Source organism: Vicugna pacos, chromosome 8 (genome assembly GCF_048564905.1).
Source record: "Vicugna pacos chromosome 8, VicPac4, whole genome shotgun sequence".
In the NCBI taxonomy this organism is placed as follows: Eukaryota; Metazoa; Chordata; class Mammalia; order Artiodactyla; family Camelidae; genus Vicugna; species Vicugna pacos.
Window position 1 is genome coordinate 38,345,209 of NC_132994.1, and position 19,022 is coordinate 38,364,230.

Genomic DNA, 19,022 nt, shown 5'->3' on the forward strand with positions numbered 1-19,022 from the left:
CATAAACACTGTACTGTAGTTGGCAAATTTTTTTCTCATGAATGTAAAGATTAATAATTCTAAAACTAGTTTACATGTATACATGGGGTTGAACAAATAAGTAAATGGATGTTGGGTAGTAGAGGCCAAGCTTCTCAATGTTAGAAAGAAAAGTCACAGAAAAACAAAAAAGGAAGTCTAGAATGAATCCTGCACAGCCTTTGAGTTAGAGACATTGATCTGAATTTATGTTTAGCTTAATATAAATACAGCTGGGTAAAAATACACAGGTTAGTATAAATACATATATTACCTAGCACTGTCCTCTGAGAGGACCTAGAATCAATGACACCCCAGCAGCAACAAGCATAACCCACACCTAGATCTTGGTTTTTAAATACTCATTCTCTAACGAAAGCAACAGAGCTCCTTGAAGAAATGGCTGGTTATAGGACTGGGACAGAGAAAATACAGTATAAGCTGGGAGTATCTTTATGTATCAGAAAGAAAGAAAGTGCTCAAAAAGCAAAAGGATGGGACAATGTGAAAGGGACATAGGAACCAACCTGAAAGAGCTCCCAATGGCTAGGTCTGGAACAGTTTGAGCAACAAAATAACGTAGTATTAGATTATAATTCGAAGTATACACATGATTCCATACTGACAAAAATAAATGATGGAATAAAGAAATAAATAGGGGGAAAGAGACAAATGTTTTTTACAGAAGAATTCCATATAGTGTAAATAATATCCACTATAGGACGTGGAGTTTAATTCTCTCTCTTTGCCAGAATGCTCTAGATTTTGAAACTCATTTCCAAAAAAATAGAGTAGGAAATGGAAATAATGATAGATTCACTGTGGAGTAACCTGGCAAATGCCATCTTAACCAACTGATGAAGGTCAACGTCACATTAATGTTCTGTGGATATTGTGTACCACTTGATATGATATGATGTGCTTTTGTTTTTTTGTTTAATATAACCCATATAATATAATCCAGTGTTATGGTAAGTTTTATTTATCAAGTTGGCTAAGCTATAGTACAGATTTGTTCAATCAAATACTAATCTAGGTGTTGCTGTGAAGGTATCTTATAAATGTGATCAGTGTCTGCAATCAGTTGACTTTAAGCATGGGAGAATATTCTTCATAATCTAGTGGGCCTGATCTGATTCAATCACGTGGAAGGCTTTAAAAGAAGAAGTGAGGTTTCCCTGAGGCAGAAGAAATTCTGGAATACAGTATCAGCTCCTGCAGTAACAGTTTTCAGCCTACCCTTCCTGATGGCCCGTACAATAGATTTTGAACTTGTCTAGTTAGTCTCTACAATCACTAAGCCATTTTTCCCTATCTATGTATTTATCTATCCATCTACTCATTCTAGTTGTTTTTCCAGTGGATACAAATCCAAATTGGGGGGTCACTCTACAGGATACCTGGGCAGATCTTCTCAAGACTTTTAAAGACATAAAAAACAAGGGCATACAGAAACCATTAAAATCCAGAGGAGACTAACCCACAAAGTTTTGGTCAACTAATCTTTGACAAAGGAGGCAAGAATGTACAATGGAATAGAGACAGTCTCTTCAGCAAATGGTGCTGGGAAAACTGGACAGCAGCATGTAAATCAATGAAGCTAGAACACTCCCTTACACCATACACACACACCAAAAAAAAACTCAAAATGGATCAAAGACTTAAACATAAAACATGATACAATAAACCTCCTAGAAGAAAATATAGGCAAAACATTATCTGACATACATCTCAAAAATGCTCTCCTAGGGCAGTCTACCCAAGCAATAGAAATAAAAGCAAGAATAAACAAATGCGACCTAATTAAACCTACAAGCTTCTGCACAGCAAAGGAAACCATAAGGAAGACAAAACGACAACCTATGGAATGGGAGAAAATTTTTGCAAGTGAAACCAACAAAGGCTTGATTTCCAGAATATATAAGCAGCTCATATGACTTAATAAGAAAAAACAAACAACCCAATCCAAAAAATGGGCAGAAGACCTAAACAAGCAATTCTCCAAGGAAGAAATACAAATGGCCAATAGGCTCATGAAAAAATGTTCAGTATCACTAATTATCTGAGAAATGCAAATCAAAACTACAATGAGGTATCACTTCACACCAGTCAGAATGGCCATCATTCAAAAGTCCACAAATGACAAATGCTGGAGAGGCTGTCGACAAAAGGGAACCCTCCTACACTGCTGGTGGGAGTACAGTTTGGTGCAACCACTGTGGAAAACAGTATGGAGATTGCTCAAAAGACTAGGAATAGACTTACTGTATGACCCAGTAATCCCACTCCTGGGCATATATACAGAAGGAACCCTACTTCAAAAAGACACCTGCACCCCAATGTTCATAGCAGAACTATTTACAATAGCCAAGACATGGAAACAGCCTAAATGTCCATCAACAGATGACTGGATAAGAAGATGTGGTATATTTATACGATGGAATACTATTCAGCCATAAAAACTGACAACATAATGCCATTTGCAGCAACATGGATGTCCCTGGAGAATGTCATTCTAAGTGAAGTAAGCCAAAAAGAGAAAGAAAAATACCATGTGAGATTAATGATACGTGGAATCTAAAAAAAAACCCCCAAAACAAAAAACATAAATACAAAACAGAAACAGACTCATAGACATAGAATACAAACTTGTGGTTACCAGGGGGACAGGGGGTGGGAAGGGACAGACTGGGATTTCAAAATGTAGAATAGATAAACAAGATTGTACTGTGTAGCACAGGGAAATATATACAGGATCTTGTGGTGGCTCACAGCAAAAGAGAATATGACAATGAATGTATGTATGTTCATATTTAACTGAAAAACTGTAATCTACACTGGAATTTGACACAACATGTAGAATGACTATAACTCAATTTTAAAAAGTTTAAAAAAAATAAATAAAATCCAGAGGAGACTGAAGAAGAAGAAAAAAAGACTTCTGAACACAATGCGGTGGATTGGATCCTGAAACAGAAACAGGACATTAATGGACAAATTAGTGAAATCCAAATAAAGTTTGCAGTTTAATAACACACCAATGTTTATTTCATATTCTATGATAATGTAAGATGACAAAAATGAATGAAACCATGTGGGAGATAAATGGGAACTCTCTGTACTATCTTTGAACCATTTTTTGCAAATTTAAAATTATTCCAAAGAAAAAGGTTTTAACCATCATACCAGTTGCTGGAAAGAACATTCAGGAAATTGTCTTATTTTTATTTTCTGGTATGTACTGAATATAGATGAAGGACAAGAAAAGTGATGAGAAAGAGGAAGGGATAAATAATAACAACCAGACAACAAATGAGAGACAGAGATAGAGAAAGAAGGAAACGGCAATCTAGAACCTGTGACAAATGCTATAGGAAAAAGAAAGCAATTAGTAAAAATTATAAAAAAAAAATACCTCTGCAAATTACCTACTATGGAATTAAAAAAAATAACCTTAGAAAGCTATTCAGAGCACTCAGAAAAGTGCAAAAGATATGTCTACTCTGAAATAGGAACACAGTTCATAAGGAGAGATCATACTGAGATGATTAAATGTGAAAATGGAGACCATATGAGTTTTAAAAATGGAAAAGAAATAGGTTATTTTACATTTACAGTTGAAAGCACTAAAGAACAGAACTGATGCTACAGAAAACTGATATTGATGTGAATAAAAACTTAATCAGATCTTTCAGAACATTGCAAAAAATGACAAGGAGTCAAAATAGTCAAAGTAATACTTAACAAGGGTTAGATGTGGAAGACAGAGATGGAAAGCCAACATATGAGTAATCATTAATCCTGAGAAGAGCTCCAAACAAATGAGAAAAAACACCCATCCAACTCAGTAATATTTTCCTGAGCTGAACAAAGACATGTGTGCAGTAAAAACTGAAACCATCTACACCCACACTGATGCTATCTACATTAACATGGATTCCTTATTTCCAGAAACTCTTGTTCAAAAATACAAAAGTTGAAAATAACTTTATTGATTACTCCAGAAACAATTTCAAAGACCCATCAACTCTTCAATAGAATGTGCTGAAGGAAAGTTTACATACCAAAGCACTTTTTTCACCCTCAAAACTTATTAGATAATTTAGAGACTCTTTAACACTCATATTTAACGACAATAAGAAATACTTTTTGAAACTGGACCACTATTTTACACCATGTACAAAAATTAACTCAAAATGGATTGAACATTTGAATGTAATACCTGAAACTACAAAATTCCTAGAGGAAAATGGTAAGTTCCTTGACATTGGTCTTGGCAGTAATTTTTGGATTTTGACACCAAAAGCAAAGGCAACAAAAGCAAAAATAAACAAGTGGAATACATCAAACCCCCAAATTTCTGCACAATAAAGGAAACCATAAACAAAAAGAAAAGACAACCTACTGAATGGGAGAAAATATTTACAAATCATATATTTTATAAGGGGATCATGTCTAAAATAAAGAATTCATACAACTCAATAGTGAAAAAATCAAACAATCTGATTAAAAAATGAACAGAGTATCTGAATAAACATTTTTCAAAACAAGACATACAGATATCCAACAGGCAAATGAAAAAATGCTCAGCGTCACTATCATTAGGCAAATGCAAACCAAAATCACAATGAGATATTACCTCATACCTGTCAAAATGGCTATTAACAAAAAGACAAGAAATAGCAAATGTTGGCGAGGATGTGGAGAAAAGGGAACCCTTGTGCACTGTTGGTGGGAGAGTATATTGGTTCACCCACTATGGAAAATAATGTGGAGGTTCTCCAAAATATTAAACTACTAAAAATAGAACTTTCTGGGTATTTATCCAAAGAAAATAAAAATACTAACTCAAAAAAAAAATACTCACCCTTGTTCATTGTAGCATTATTTACAATAGCCAAGATATGGAAACAAAAGAGTCCATTGATGGATGGATAAAAAATGTACTACACACACACACACACACACACACACACACACAAACACACAATGGTATATTATTCAGCCATGAAAAATAACGAAATTTTGCCATACCATCTACGACAACATGGATAAAGTTTAAGGGCATTATGCTGAGTGAAATAAGTCAGAGAAAGACAAATCCTATATGATCTCATTTACACGACGAATCTAAAAAAAAAAAGAAAACCAAACAAAAAAGCACTTATAGATACAGAGAACAGATTGGTGTTTACCAGAGGCAGGAGGTAGGAGGTGGGTAAAATGGGTGAAGGGGATCAAAAGGTACAAACTACCAGTTATAAAATAAGGTCATGAGGATGTAGTGTACAGCATGGTGACTGTCGTTAATAATACTGTATTGCATATTTGAAAGTTGCTAAGAGAGTAGGGCTTAAAAGTTCTCATCACAGGAAAAAATTTTTGTAACTATATATACTGATGGATGTTAACTAGAATTATTGTGGTGATCATTTCACAATATATACAAATATTGAATCATTATGTTTTATACCTGAAACTAATATAATGTTCTATGTCAATTATACCTCAAAAAAAGAAAAAAATGTTAATTTGGGGGGCATGATAATGGTATTTTGATCATATTTTTTACCCAAGACACTTTGAACTTCTCCTCTCAAAGTCTTCTCCTTGCTGTTTTACCAATTCTATACTATTATATCATGATCCTTATCCTATTCTAGTCAAGCATCCTTCTCTTCTCCTCCCCAGCAAAAGACCGACCTTAAGGTAGCCTTCAAAATCTCATCACTAACCTAATTTTGCCGTCTCTCCTCAGAGATGCTATGAACATTATGGATCCTCAGAGATGCTGTGAACATTATGAAGGTAGTACCTTCCCATACCAAGATAACTCAGCTTTGTCTTATTAACAGGTTCATTTGGTGAAACAGTATTCAACAGAGGATTGAAAAACCTCACTCTATTCCAGGAAAAATTTGATGAAAATATATCCCCACTGGTCACTGAATAAAAAATATTGAATTGCGTAGATTAAAATACCTTATAAGTATCTAAGCAGATAAATGTAATTGATCTTTGAGGAAAGAAAATCAAGTTTGGCCTCAGGTTGTCTGAGGCAAAATTGGTGTCAGAAAACAATACTGAGAGGCTAAAAATGTTCTGTGATCTATAAATGTTTTATCTAATCAAACTGTCATTTAGAAAACAAAGATAATTTCAGGTTTTATTAGGGCTGAGAATATATATTATCTGTCCACATTCTTGAAACTTAGCAATATACTTCAACAGAATGAGAGGCCAAGTACAAAAGCACTAAAAAACATTTTCACTAAAATCAGTTACAGAAAAGAGGAGTTAAAAAATATTTATGAAGCAATTCAAATTTCAAAAATTATTCTTAAAAGACATATCATATAAAATTAATAATGCAATAGTAATTTCATATAATAACAATAATCACAGGAAAGACACCAGATTCATTTAACAAAGGCTAAGAAATGAGTATTGGGAATGGTGTAATGAGGGAGTAAGAATGTGGAAAACCAAGTAGCTTACATAGGTGAGACCTAAAATAAAACCTCCTACCTGGAACTGGCATTTAAACAAATATATGTTTTAAAGTTTTTATGAAAAGCAATACCATTGGAATGAAAAATGAGAAAAATGTTTCCCACAATTTACTATTGAGTAGAGTAAACTGGGGTGGATAGAGGTGAACAGGGTTTGTAGAGGCAGACAGAGGGCATCTCATAAAGGACCAAGCATGTCATATTGATGTGTTTGGACCCTAATGATGTATTATTTGCTTAAGGAAACTTAGAATAAGAATGAGGCAGGGTGACTAGAGAAGCATCAAAGTAATCCAGTTGAGGAATGATGGTGGCCTGGACAAGGACATTGACAGTGGTGACAGAAGAGAGTGGAGGGTTCTACCAGATATCAGGAGGTTGAAATAGATATGCTTACTAATTAATTGGATGGAAAGGCTGAGGTAGATGAAGGAATCAGGGATTCTGATTTGTTATCTGTGGATTATGGTGGCCATTCACTTTGGGTTGGTGAGGAATGCAAAATGAAATCTGGGCTGGAGATACAGATGTGAGAATCACCCACAGATACATTATTTGTTCTACAAATAGTAAATGAAAGCTCTGTTTGTTAGCAACCCTGCTGGCTCTGAAAATTCCATGAGTAAAGCAGACACAATTTGTGCCTTCATGGAAATTATAATTTAGCTCAGTGTTTACAGATAATCCAAAAGTGGTCACTGATTTTCTCAGAATTGCCTGGAGTGCTTGTTAAAATGCTAAATTTGGCCCCACCCTACATCTATTAAATCAGATTTTTCGGTTGACTCTTATGCACACTGAGATTTGAGCTTCACTGGTTAAAATGACTGAAACCATTTCACTGTCAAGATCACCCAAGGGGGTGAACAGTCTAAGGGGATGCGGGCCTCGCACACCGTCAGCAAGTTTCAGAACTCCGGAGGAGGAGCAGTGAGGACACTGAGCATCTGTTGTCAGAAATTTAAGAAGAAAACCAGAGTTTGTGTTGTACTGGAAGCCTAAGGAAGGGAATCTTTAGTAAAGGTTGCTTAACACTTAACATGCTATGAAGAAGTTAACAAGATAAGACCTAGAAGTTAGTCATTAAGCCTAGTGACTGGGGAGAGCAAGCTTGGCAGTTGTAGAGTGGTGGAAGTAAATCTGCCCGGAGCCAGCAACACGTCCACGAAACCTGTGGGAAGAGGGTTAAAGAGAGATGCCAGTCACCAGAATCTGAAGGAGAACTGAAAAAAAAAAAGCTGAATATTACATGCTGATAGGAAGGAGAAACAGGAGATAAAGGAGTCGGAGGAAAGTGTTTTAAAAAATCAATGAAATCTTATGGGATAAGAACCAGAACACAGGATCTAATATAGATCTAATAAAATTTAAGAAGACCTAATAAAGCAAGGAAGGCAGGAAGGAAGGATGAAGGAATGTGGATACAGGTGGCTCTGTTTAGGCTCGTGACCTCAAAGGACACAGGCATCTGTCTCTCTGTTCATCTGTATAGAAACAGCACCAGTTACTCAGTTACTGCCCCTGGTACACAGCACATCCTCAATCAAATAATTCCTAATGGATGAATGATTAAGGTGGAGGAAGGTGCCAGCAGTTCATCTTCAACTTCTCTGTAAAATAGTAGTTAACATCTGCTACAAGGAAAGGAGGAGGTGGTGAGTTCAGAGATGGATTAGAGTGGAGCAGCACTGAAACAGTCCCAGTAGGAAAAAGGAGAGGAACACCATGATTACAGCGAGTCAGTGAAGGCCAGGTGAGAAAAGAGACCAGGGACTTATGATATCTGTTGGACAGAGGTTGATTTTCTCCATCAGCACCCACAGGAGATGAAGAAGACAGCAATTGTTTTCATCCATTCCTTCCAGGGATGACCTTACAGTTGGGATAGGTCTTTATTATCCTCTGTTGCCTTAGGGACTTCCACCAGCAACACCTCACCACGGTGTGCTCCACTTCACAGTAATCACCGCCTTACTCCATTGACTTGCCCTCTTGGCAATGACTCTGCACTGTCAAGGACAGGTGACATAACTGTTGTTTTGATATCACCTTCCTCTGAGGCCCCATTCAGCCCATAATGCCTTCCTAGTGAGATATAGCCCTTTGAACACCTTCTGCCGGAATCCCAAGTGCCTCCCCAGTTTCCCTTCTTGCCATCAGTTGACTTTCCATGCAAGTAAATGTTGAATTAGTGAAAACTGTGGTATGACTTTGTAAATCAAACCTGCTTAAGCCTGGTTGTATTCTGTTTCCTCCATTCATCCAGAAACGCATCCCATCCTCAAAGCCAAACTGCAGCTGGCTTACGTGGTACCTTTGTGCAAACTTAAGATGGCCCTTCTGTGCAGGTCAATTAGGAAAAACATACCCCTGAGCCAACATAGCTTCAGCAAAAGTTTGGAAGAGCAGATGGTGCCTTTGTGTTAAGAAAGAGATGCCCTGTCTCTTGGGAAAGGGCAGCTCCAAACCAGGCATCTTGTCAGTTATCAGAACACAGGTGGGATGTCAGCCCCACTCATCTTTCGGCCTCGGTCTTTGTGCAGAGTGGAGGCCCTAATGGTTCAAAAATTGATTTGTACAAAGTTTTATACACATCAGAGTGTAAAGAGGAAATAACTACAATGCATCCACAGGAGAGGTAATTTTAATCTATTGATTTCAGGTCATTATTTAAATATGAAGGTGAGGTTTATTTTGCTTTCCGCTCTGTATCTTTTATATAAAAAATGACAATGACAACATGGCAGTTTTGATGTCTTAGTGCCATACATCTCTTCTGTTTTATCCTTAAGTTACCAAACTGAATGTTTTTGTTTACAAATGTGAGAGGAAAGGGAAAAGCCAACACTGCACAACTGAAAAAGCCCATTGTTCTGAATAATAAAACTGCCAGGGAAGGTAAATCGTGCGTCAGTGCATGAATTTACTTAAAGAAGATAAAAGACTTTGTTTCCTTAAACTCTCTGATAGAGACACTAAATCAAACCCCAAATCTGTAGTAGCAGATATTAGATGTCGGATGCCTGGGTCACTCATTCATCTCCCTCTTCCTTGCTGTAAGTCGGCTCAGAACAAGGGAAGAAGAGTCAGCTGTAATTAAGATGCAAAGACTAAGTCTCAATTCTCTGGGCGCTGACAGCAGTGCCTGAAGTTGCAGTCCCTGAAGTGTTCCTGAGTGAGTGGCTGAAGAAACTTGATGATGACGAGAGAATTGAAAGGGGAGGCGACAGTGGATAAGATAGGATATAACATGATTTCCTTCTTGTCAATCTCTTATTTTCCTCCAGATGCAGAGCCAAAACCTTTAGGAGAATATTTTGACATCATGAAAATGACTCTACTTCTCTTCAACTTTGCTATTTTTAAAAATTGTCTCCATAAAAACTAACCAAATATTGTGGTGAACCTTTTAGTTCTAGTGTTTTAAACCAGGTTAATTAAGTGAAACCTTTTAAGGTCCACATGGATGGGTTTCTTTTGGGATCGTCCCAGAATCCAAATGCGTATTTATCATTTCCCAACCGCCTGAATCTCATGTTGCATTATGGCCCTGTCTTAATGGCAGGAAACAATTTAGGCCCTACACCGGCATTCTTCCTGCAGTGTCTTACCAATTCAATTTCAACCATCTGAAAAACTGCTCAATTAAACTCAATTTTCTGAACGAAAGTGATTGCCCATCTTGGAATAGCTCTCCTTCTCTGTGGCCTTTTCTGCAGGGGAGCTGATAAGGAGCTGGCTGGGCTGATGACTCGTGTATGTACAAACATGCCCCTGGACACTAATCTGGTGTGAATGCCTCTGTACTCGGAAACTTTGTGTTGATGTTGGATAAACCTTGGGTGTTTGAGTTTTGTTTTGCTTTGCTTTAATTACAGTGTTCATGCCTTTGCTCTACAGTTGTTTGAGTATCACACTAAATTTGAAATATCCCAAATGACTTATTGACAAAATGTATTTCAAAAATCTGAATTCGGAAAGCAGTTAGAGCAATTCAATCTTTAATAAGAACATGATGAAATACCTGCAGGGTGAAGCAGGGGTCCTGGAATGAGTCAGTTACAGTCTTCGTCTCAAGCAGTCGAGAATCTAGTTGGAGGACTGAGAAGAAGATGCAAATAATTATAATATAAAACAGGTCAGATAAATCATCCAGGAGTACAAAGCGAAGTGAGTTCCAAGGAGGGAGCGCTTACATCCTTTTGGAACTGCAAAAAATTTTGATGAAACTTTGAAATTTAAGATTGGCTTGAAAGATGGGTAAGATTTTGACAGGTAAAAATATTCCACACAGAAGCAATAATACAAGCAAAGGCATAAGAGGAAAGGACTGCATGGCAAGTGGTTTATTTTGGCTGGAGAATGCATACATATACAAGAACATTAGGAATTAGGAACATTTAGTGCACTTTAATGCACTAAACTGATGTGAAGACAAATGAAAGAGGAGTTGGTTCATTAAAAAGACTAGACCTACAATTCAAGAGAAAGATAAATAGGAACTCAGTTATAGTGGTAACAGCCAGAAAAGCAAAGAAAGACCTTTCTAAAAAACTGCTCACTAAAAACTGGTAACGCGTTAGGTGTGGTGAAAAAAACCATCGATGACTGAGATGGACCCTGGGTAGCAAGGGATGATGCCAAACACTAGAGACAGGAAAGTCAATAGGAGGAACTGGCTGTGGAGAAAACAAAAACCTTTTGTTTTGAGATTTGATTTATTTGGATACCTGATGGGATGGCCAGGAGGAGGGGGCCTCTCTTTCTATCAGACATATATATGTCAAAGTCATTATATTGCTGCTATGGGTATAAATTTGGGCATCGGTGCTTAATGATGGAAGTTTAGATGCAAAAACATAGGACATTACTAGAGGAGAGAGAAAGGCAAAGGAGATAATGAAGTCAAAGGGAATACCAGGTAGTTACAATGTCAAATACCTCAAGAGAAGTTGGGAACAGAGGGGCTACTTTTGGTGCTTAGGTGATCATTGGCAACACTGAGAGAATTTTTAGGGGTCCAGAAGGAAAAGTCCTGAGTGAGGAAAGGATAATGAAGGAGAGACACAGAGATCTCCATCTGGTATACAGCTTCTTTTGTGACTTGAACCATGATGTGCTGTTAAAATGACTAGAATTATGTTAGGGTGACCAGTCATCCCAGTTTGCCCAGGGCTGTCCTATTTTAGCACTCAAAGTCTGCATCTTGGGAACTCCTCAGCTCTGGGATGGTTGGTTACCCTACAACTCTTACGGTGACATCTGGCAATTAGTAGATTTTCAGCATGTTACCTGTTAAGTGAATGAAAAAAATGTGTATGATACTGCAACAGCTCTGAGGCTTGGTTCCTTAATTTTGTAAAATGATGTTAGTATTATCAGTAGTAATTAGCACATGAGATTGTTTTGACAACTAAATTAAATAATGTATATGGGAACATTTGAAAAAAATCCCATAAAACAATATATAAATATATACAAATGTAGGATTATTTTCATTAATTTTTACATATTCTTGATTTATGCAAAAAGCATACTATAATTTGTTGAAATTTTCGATCCTGTCTGCTTTTTTTGTCAACTAACCTCTCATTGCCATGATCTGATATTGGCACGAAATGAGTAATTAATTTTGTTTATATGGCACCCAACACCCAAGAGCCTCTAGGCACCTAGCCAAATCCTTTCTTAAATATAGTCATTAAATGGAGGAAAAGAGCCAAGCAAATTCCTAAAAGAGGCAAGTGAAAAAAAAGAGCAACTGGCAAATGGGAAAAAAAAAATCAATTGAGAGAATTTCTTCCACTATCCAGGGACAAAATTTGCACTCCAAACTTAACAGAAAATTTGTTGTATAAAGTTAGCTACTCATCCTTCTGACCTCTGGATAAAATAGTCCCTGAATCATGGATTTTTAACAAAAAATTTCCAATCTTTTATTTATTAAAAATACAACTAGGCTTTTTTTTCCCTACTTGTCATCAAATTCTAATGTTAACGCTGGAAGAGATCTTGGAGATCATCTCATCCCACTTCTTATTTGATAGATACTTTTTAGAGGAAGAGCTCTGGGTAATGTTTTCTTAACATACAGAAAGCACAACCAAGTTTTATTAACACAGCTTGGCTAAGTGAAGCAAAGACTCCCCCGTGAATGAGGAACTCTGCAGTTTTCTGCTGGGCTATGTCAGAGTGTAAACAAGGAATGGATCAGGGTCACTCCTGTGCCAATTCACTCCTCTCTACAGACACAACCACCATCTCATAGCCCTGGGGGATTTTGACTAAATTTTAACCCCCAGCGGCTGCACCTTGAAGAAGGCTTTTGTTTGTTTGTTTGTTTGTTTGTTTGTTTATCTGCTTTACCTTCCTTTCCTTTTCTCAGTTCCCATTTTTATTTCTATAAATAGCTCTCTGTATATCTAGAAATGGTAGATATGGTATGATTCAGAGAAATCTTATTCAAGGACTTACATTTTTTTTCTCCAAGAAATTCAGCACATTTTAAACTTGTCTTGCATTATCCCACTCACATTGCCTTTGAAGAGTTCCCTGGGAGACATCCTATGTTTGAAGTGTCCCCTACATCTCAAATTCTTTTTGTACAACAGCAAAAGAGTTTTTGAGATTAGACCTTTTCCACAAATAAGTTATTGGATAATTGGCAGTATAATTATTTAATACCCCAAATTCTCTTACACTGCTGTGCTATGCTAACAGGTTTTAATAAACTATATGCACAGATTTGACCTGGATAAGCAAACGGTGAGATTTTTATTCTGTGTGAACCCTATTATATAATATTTGATTCTCTAATTGTACTGATCAAACTATCACTCTACTATATCAATATATAATATTACTAGCACAGATATCTTATTTCAACAGTATTTATTTCATGCATTTGTAACTTATCACATGACTAGCTTATGTCAAATTGTGAAATAAAGATACCTCTTTTTCCCTAGTAAATTCTCAAATCCTTAATTTATCAAGGTGTCTATTGTTGAGAACAGCTTAAAATGTTACTGCTTCCAGAGTGCTTCCATTCACAGTAGATGGAAAACATGAGGGTAATTGTGTGGGGCTGATACTGAGCTCTGAAAGTTGAAGCAATATTGTCTTTGGCGGAGGGGAAAGTGTCAGAGTACAAGGAGTCTCATACGACATCACAAGACCTCAGTTCACTTCTGAGTCTCTTATTAGCCATTTGACCTTAAGTAGGGATTAACTCTGCTAACCCTCAGTTTTCTTATCCAGAAAATAGAAAAACATGTTTTGCAGATCAAGTAGATAAAAACATGTTGTAAATAAATTATAGAGCAACATACAAATGCCATATATTATTAATTAGCTTTTTAAATACTTCCCATAATGCTTTGTGTGTGCCCATTAAGTGCTTTTCAATAAATGGTGACATGATGTTTCTACAGCAGGCAAAAAATAAGTATTTCTTATGATGAGTCACTTTTGGGGAGCTGCATATAATTCCATTGAATTTAACTTCTTAGAAGACTACTGAAATTGAATTATTCGGAGATCACTTCTTCCTGTTGCTATCTGGGATAAAACATTTCAAATAAATCTCACAAGCTAGTACAAGACTACCTTTAATATTAGCTATAGATTTCTAAAATGTATTGGCTATACATTTCATTCTCAAAACCAGTTTTAGTTTAGTAACTGTTTTTTTCCCTTTTAAAAGGAAACATTTGGTCAAAATCTAGCTGTGTTGTTTACACAGGATTCTTCTTAGACAAAATTTGGTCTGTAGGGTTTGAATCTTTTCCTCTTTCAAGTAAACAAAACCAACAAACAGTTATTTGTAAAATTTTTCCTGTGAAATTTATAATTTATTCTGCTCTATTTTATTTCTTTGGCAAAATATTGACTATGAGGGCACTGTCTGGGTGCATTTGAGAGAGACTTCTAGTTTTAAGCTGCTTAGAAAAATTGCTTCTGTTCTTTGGGAATCATCTTAAGGGATTTATTACAGTAATTTTATTATGTAGAGTTAAAATATACCCTGGGATGATTTCACACTTGATAAAACATAGTACCAAAATAGATTTAGATAGTGTCCTCAATATAAATACATGCCCCCCAAGTTCCTGATTTCTTGCCATTTTCTTCTTTCTCTACACATCACCCCCCCACAGGAAGGTACTGCATTTTTCACAAATAAATCAACTGTGTACAAGCAAATTCTCCCTGTTCTAATCCTAGTCCCTGGGCCAAAACTCTTTTAAAATATAAATTGCCCTAGGATCTTTGGCTTTTACTTGCATATCAAAGACTTCTTTCTAAAGCTATATCAATAATCATGCTGAATAAACTGCATTGTACACAGTTCACTGCCTACAGAAAAAGGGAGGATTTAGTTGATATTGTCTGGGTTTGACTTCATGACTACAGGTAACCTGAACTGGTACCAGGCCAGATCCCAGACCTAACATGATGGGCAACATTCCTGCATTTGATCACAATCTTCTGCTATTCCCCTACTCTTCCTCATCATTTTCCATCTCCTCCCTCCCTCTCTTCTTTTATTTCTTCTTTTTTTTCCTTCTTCTTCTTCATGTATTTTTAGAATCATTTTGAATGTGGTGGCAGATGGCATGTCTCTCAGTGAAATCAAAGGCATATGGCAAGCTGTTTTCAATAGTGCCATGCCACCTAAGTTGCAGAATTTATATTTCAAAGGAAAAAATACTGTAGCCTGTGATACCAAGCTTTGAATGCAGTCACAATGAGTGCTTAATTCCCAAACACCATACATTCTATTTCTAAAATATTGTATTGAAATCCTCTTTTGAGGGTAGTGAGCAATCAAGTTTAGAAATATAAAAACTGGCTCTTAGATGGAGCAGACAATTCTAAGAAAGATACTAAATGCAAAACCTTTTGCCATTTCCTTTCTTTTTATATTTGTTCATTAAATTATGTGCAGGGATCAGAAGCTAGGGGTTAAAAAATTCCTTAAGTTATTTGTATTTGCATTTCATTAATTTTGTATAAATAATTAATTTCAGAATATTAGTGGTTAAAGAAAACTAGAACAACAATTAAAATTCTAAGAAAACAACTTATACTCAATTTTTTTCCCATATAACACAATAAACCTGAGTCTTCCCAGAAGACTAGAGTCAGACTTAATGTTAACTCACACCATCATATCTCTCTGGAGTACACATTTTTGCATGCAGAAAATCAGCACCATGCAACAGGGACAGCTGCTGTGATAGCAACCCTGTAATTGTCCTGGGCTGAACTCCCAGGAGAGTAAAGGAGATGGGGTAGAAAGAGGAAACAACACCAAAGCTCAGAGAGTCTCCATTTTTATGCGTATCTCCACATTTAAATCTAGGCAGTGCATATGTATGAATTCAGTGTTGATATTTGCTATTTTATTAAGTGAAAGAATGTTACGATTTTCTTTCCTCTGCAGATACATATTTTTCTTTCTTTTTATGGAATTATTGTTTGCTAATAAGTCTTACGGCTTTTGTAAAGTAAGTCTCTGAACTCAAGCTGTTACATCATGACCAGTCCCCACAAAACAGAGTGATAATCATCTCTTTCCCCCTGTTTCAAATTTAGCAAATTTATCAGAAACTACTGGATATTACAAAGATTATCCATTCTTTTCCCTCTCAGAGTTTTCCTCCTTTATGAAGTGCTATGCAGTTATTTCCTATAAGATTCCTTATACTTATCTTTATGCATCACAGTTGTGATGCTAAAACTCAGAAAAGGCAACCTGATGGACATTATATGTCATGTCACCTCTCCCGCTGCTGTAGTGTTGTCTGTCTACACCTCCTCCCATTTGCTGTTTTTTGTATCATTTAGATATGCTTATGGCTTAGCAAAAAACACCATTTTTTTAGGATGAGATGCCTGTTACTCTGAAATTTCTTGACTGTTGGGAAAAACCCAGGAGTCATCTTATATAGCATAGTGTCTCTGATGTCTCCTTTGCCCAAATTTTGGCAGGTAGAGGATTAGAGTCTTCCTTTTTTATCAACTAGAATTATTCACATTGACATTCTGTCTTGCTATGATAAATCCTAATGTACATGGTTGAAGTATGTAGTTGTATGTTTTAAGGACTAAATTTAAAAATGGCTATTTGGAACCTATTAATAACCTTATAGCATCATGGTTAAAAGCACATAATCTGAAGCTAATTGCCTGGGTTAAATTATAGGTCTTCCATTTATCAGCTTTGAGGCTTTAGACAAGTTACTTAACATCTCTGTGGCTCAATTTCATCACGTATACAGTAGGAAGAACCACAATACTTACCTCACAAAGTTATTAGTAATGTTAAAAGAATTAATGAATATAAAGCACTTAGAAAAGTGCCTAACATGAAGTAAACACTAAACAAAAGCTAGCTGTTTACTTTTTAAATACAGCACAAAAGGTAGAAAAATGTGATTCAATGCTTATGAACCATTATCATATTGTAAATATTTTGTTGTTCCTATAATTAATGCCATGGGGCTAATTACTCCTCCCCTCTGAACCTTACTTTTTGCATCTGTACAAGGAGATAATTGCAGTTCCTTTAGAAGTATTATTGTGGATATTAGAAATAAAGTATGAAAAACTCCTAGTCTCCTCCATGGCAAAGAGTAGGTGTTAGTAGTTGTTGTTATTCATGTTTGCTAAGCTCAGGTCTCTCTAATGCACAGGGAACTGATTTCAGAAGTAAAAAAAAAAATGTGTATGAAAACATCCTTTCTGTATTTCTATCAAAAACAAACTTATGAAGGACATATTTAGAAAAATTCAGAAATATGGTGCAACTGATTGAGCTAATGTTGCACCTCTTTATCAATCTGTCCTGGCGAAGCAGGAGGAAGCTCAGGCCAAATTCTTTAGCTCAAAATTCTGACAGGTGCCAAGGGAGCCATCATTCCTGATGTGGGCTAAGAGCGGTTAATGTTGATTCGCATATGGTTTTCTTTTTTACTAAATGAGATTATTCCTTTGAAACTGCTGTGTTCCCAAGGTCAATGAGAACTTTGATCTTCTGCAGGTGTGCCTGTTCTTAGGGAAGTAGGATTCAGATGGTTTAAAGTGTAGTGAATTTCCGGCCTTGATTTGGAAGGAAATAAAATTAACTAATAATAAAATGCTTGCTCTCAATTTTAAAATTAAAAGAATTTAAAGGTACAAATATATATTTTTATTGACAGCGTCCAGGAAACTTTTGTCTGAAAAACAGGAGATCAATACATTGAACCCACTGTATATTAACTGACATTGTAATGCACTGTATAGCATGGGGTGGTTTTTCCTGTCATGTGATGCAGTTACGTGTGCAGTGACATTTAGTGTCCAAGTACTTACTGATGGAAAAGTACCTATTGTATGATTTTTCTTAAGGGAGCTCTGTTTCCATCCAATTTTTGCTTATGTAGAACTTCTATGTTGATGGAATGACATATTTTTAATAGTCTTGCTCAGTATTAGTTTTAATTGAGACAGTTTGGTTAGAGTGGACTCAAATAAGCAACGGTCACAGAATTTCATTCCATGTGTCATTGGCTAAAAGCTTTAGTAATTTTAAAATAAAACCTTTAAGTTTGGTTTTGTAACCCCTCTCTCCTCCTCCCCCTAAAAACAAGAAAAGGAAAACATATTTACATTGACACGTGCATGTACAACGACTGAAGATAGTCTTTTTCTCTCTGTTTTTTTCATTTTTTCTATCCTGTTTTTTTTCAGAACAGTGGATCTCAACTGATTTTGTTTTCTAAGTAAGTCACGGTGGTACCAAGGGGAGGATAATTTTCAAAGTACTGAAAACATCTATCTAGTGATTGTAAAACACAACTGCGATTTTGATAACCTGTTTTACCCAGTAAGAATATTAATCAAATAGTGCAATACAAGGATATTAAAATAAGTTCATAAAATAACTTAGTTTTTCAAGATATTCATGTTGATTTATTGGTTCTGGGCTACCTTGTTATGACGTTAAGTGTCACCACCCAGGTCTAGATAGAGACTGGATTTTGAGTGGCCTTCCATAAAGTGTGGTCTGGTGCCCACTACATCAGAATCAAAATGCACATTCGGGGTCCCCGCGTGTGACCTGTGAATCTGATTCTCTGGAGACTAAGCCCCAGAACCATGTGTGTTTAACAGAACCCCAGATAATTCCTGTGCTCACAAAAGTCTGAGAAGCAATGGGTTAGTATCTGTAGGTTCACCCTCTTGATTCCTTAAACTACAACTGAGAGCTAGTTGCCAATCAGGGTGGAGACTTTCCAGCACAGTGGAGCTCATCACTGGCTGAACGTTAGAATAACCTAGAGAGCTTTCTAAATTGTCAGTGCCTGGACCTATACCTGGGGGGCGCTTAAGAACAATGCTCTAGTCCTTGATATTTAAATACAACACTTACTAGTTAAATATGCAGTGGCTTGTGCTATCCTCTTTTTAAGAATTGGCTGTTTTTAATCATCGACACGACTA

At 36.3% G+C, this 19,022-nt stretch overlaps 1 long non-coding RNA gene across 1 annotated transcript in view; it reads right to left on the reverse strand.

Annotated features, from left to right (window-relative positions):
* Positions 1-10,568: 10,568 nt before the first annotated feature.
* Positions 10,569-19,022, reverse strand: part of LOC140697863 (uncharacterized) — a 52,816-nt gene continuing 44,362 nt past the window's right edge. Inside the window, exon 3 of the long non-coding RNA XR_012075238.1 lies at positions 10,569-10,631. This is a non-coding gene — a long non-coding RNA (uncharacterized lncRNA). The remainder of the gene's footprint in view (positions 10,632-19,022) is intronic.